Here is a 3,123-nt window from a genome sequence, read left to right on the forward strand (position 1 = left end):
AGTTGGAGGTGTCCAATTGTGGTTTTTTCCACGCTAAAATCGTTGTGTCTCTTTGTCTTGATTGTTTGATTGTTTGATTGGGATTGTTATATTCTGCTTAAAATTGATACATAATCACAAATCAACATCTAGGGGATTTCTAGATTTTTCAGAATTGAACTAAACTGGTCCATGAAGACTCCTCATGATAGGTGTCACATCAGTAAGAAACGTTTGCAACACTTACTAGTTTGTATATCATTACTCTAATAGATCAGATACTCTTTTGAAGTAATAAATCTTGGGGTGGCCATAATGCCATGACAAATTTTTATGATGCCACACTAATTTATGTTGTATGACATTTTTGCCCTGTTTCTACATTCGTTCTCCTACATTTTTATTTTTTTCTCACCAACAAAGCAAAACTACTATTTCTCTATCCTTTCTCTTCTTTCACTATACAATTGACTTCCTGTCCCATCAAAACACCAAAATAAAATTGAGTGGATTTATTATTTGGATTAATAATTGAGTGGACTTAAGGCTTGGTTTTGTTTGGTTTGGTTTGGTTATTAATAATTACCAAAGTATCATGTGAACTTATTTTAGGAGTACTAAATAACCTCATCATCAAAACCCCCCCTCCAAACGTTGCCTTCCCTTCCTCCAAGTGAAACCACCACATCTCCCATTGACTTTTCTCTCTACTCTGTTCCATATTTTCCCTCTTTCTAGTTGTTTGTGTACAACAAAAAATACACCGACTACCACCATGATGAAGGAGTGCGAACCTATTGAGGTCTCGTTTGAACACCATGGCGGTGGGTTTGAATTGGACGAAACGTGGTGAGAGGGGAGTGTGGTTTGAAAAAAGAAAAAAATAAATATTGATTGCTTAGTCATTGTGGAAAGTCACCAAACTCGATTAATGGAACTTAGGATTTGGGCCATTGCCTCTCTGCTGGCTTATTACTTTGATTTCATCATGATTGCTCTCTTAATGAAATTGGAGACCCATTTATGTCTCTACCAGGATTTTCCTCATCTTCTCTCCACAGATTTCTCGCACTACAACTCATCTCTTTTGTCTTCATCTTCTCTATTTCTCTCATTAAAAGTGAGGGCTTGAGGTGGCGACTTTGGACGGACTACAACTTTACAAGTAGTTTTCCACATATAGGTCATGACAAAAAACAAGAGGAAAACAGTTGTAGACAAAAACAGTTGTTGTAGACAAAGTGTAAGAAGAGAGAAAGGAAGAAGAATTGTATTGGTTTGTTGGTGTATTCAAAAAGTGAGATAGAAAGTGAAAAGGCATAAGAAAATCAGAGCAAATAATGGTATTAAATGATAAAAATGTCAAGTTACATAAACTAGTGTAGCAGCATGAAGAATTGCTGTGGCATTTATGGCGACCTAAAATGCTAAAAAACTTTATGCTATCAAACAAAGTTTTTTTAATACAATAAAACAAGGCTGCTATAAAAGGGTTTAACAAATTCCAACTCAGCATCCTGTATGAACCAACCCATGATTTGTCATGTTCCTAAGGTTAAGTTTGATTTGTCACTTTCCGTCATTTATTTCTTTCTAATCAAATAGACCCTAAGGGAATACTAGTGTGCACAGTTATTCTCCGGCATATACAGAAATATAAAATTTGACATTACTATCCATATGTGAAAATATTTCAATTTTTTTTTTTTTTTTTTCTTGAAAACGAAACGTGTAAGTTTGAATCTATGGCCTACACTTCAGTTTTGGTTGGTGTTTGTAAACATTATTGTTAAGGTATTCAAGATTATAGAGCTAATTCACAATTCATAGTAAATCTAATTTCCTAAACAAGGAACAATCTTGCAAATCACCTAAACAGTGACATAAATGTTCAGTCGGGAATTTCATCAAACATCTTAGGCTCATACTATGGACCTCTAATCTGATGACTACAATAATAAACTTGGTTTATTAATAATTTCATAGCTTAACTAGAAGAGTCATGGAAAAGTATCCCAATAAGCACAGATTAAGAAGATGTACAACCTCACGTACTGAAGATCCAATACATAATAGAAACAACTTACTAGCAAAAATAAAGCACGAGCATATAAAAAACCAATTTTCCACCTCTACTTATTTGATAATAATAGCCATTTCCCAAACAACTGAGACAACGTTGTATTCTATAACCAATATCACAAATTCAATTTATATAATTTCTTGGTTTCACATACGCAAAGATTTTACAGAAGCACACGAAGAAGAACAAGAAATTTTTTTTGGAAATGACTGACCTATTCCCATAAGAAGTAGGGCAGAGGTGAGCAATCTATGGTTGAATTTTCCTTGCATAATTTGCGTCTATAAGACCCTTTTCCCTTGCATACTCTGCATGGCAATGCAAGCTTTTTCTGCTCAAATCAAAATCCAGTTCTCAGTCAAATCATATATAGCAACATATATGCACATATATATGTATATTGACATATGTATGCATACAATGTGGACAAGCTTACCCGCTCAGGTTCTGTAACAGGGGTGGTGACCTCTCTCTGGAGATGATGTATTTTTGCTTTTAAAATAATTAATTAATTAAAAAAACAACAGGTTAGGTTAGCGCTGTTTTGGGAAGATGATAAAAAGTGACTTTTTGACTTTTAACCAAGCTTTTGATTTTTTTAAACAAATGATTTGAGAAGTTAGTAAAAAGTGACTTTTGAATTTTTTTATTAATGTTTGTTTACGATGTCAAATCATAATAAAATGGCTAAACTACTCCCATTTATTTAAAATATTTACAACCTCACCTAGGTAACACATTTTGATCAATGAGGGATAAAATTGTAATTTCACCGTTGGCTAAAAACCAACTTCCCAAATGAAAAAAAAAAGAAAAAAAAGCCAACTTTTGACTTTTGTTACAAACCAAAAAAAGTGACTAAAAGCCAACTTCCCAAAATAGCCCTAAGTAGAGTGTGCGGTGTGGTGCGGTTTGGTTATTTGAAATTAAAATTATAAATTAAATCGTGAATTACAGATTAATAAATACTTAAATCATAGTTTTAGCGGTTTAATTTTCTAGTTAATTGAAGAATATTTTAAAATAATTATCAATCATTTCATAATATATTATATTAATTT

The 3,123-nt window shown here is 32.9% G+C and overlaps 1 long non-coding RNA gene across 1 annotated transcript; it reads right to left on the reverse strand.

Annotated features, from left to right (window-relative positions):
- Nucleotides 1-1,992: 1,992 nt before the first annotated feature.
- Nucleotides 1,993-2,592, reverse strand: LOC145806407 (uncharacterized). Its single transcript, XR_014349488.1, has 2 exons — nucleotides 2,499-2,592; nucleotides 1,993-2,393 (listed from the first exon to the last, which is right to left on the reverse strand). It is a non-coding gene; the product is annotated as an uncharacterized LOC145806407 (long non-coding RNA).
- Between the last annotated feature and the right edge of the window lie 531 nt (nucleotides 2,593-3,123).

Source organism: Camellia sinensis, chromosome 13 (assembly GCF_055761805.1).
Source record: "Camellia sinensis isolate YWXY chromosome 13, ASM5576180v1, whole genome shotgun sequence".
In the NCBI taxonomy this organism is placed as follows: Eukaryota; Viridiplantae; Streptophyta; class Magnoliopsida; order Ericales; family Theaceae; genus Camellia; species Camellia sinensis.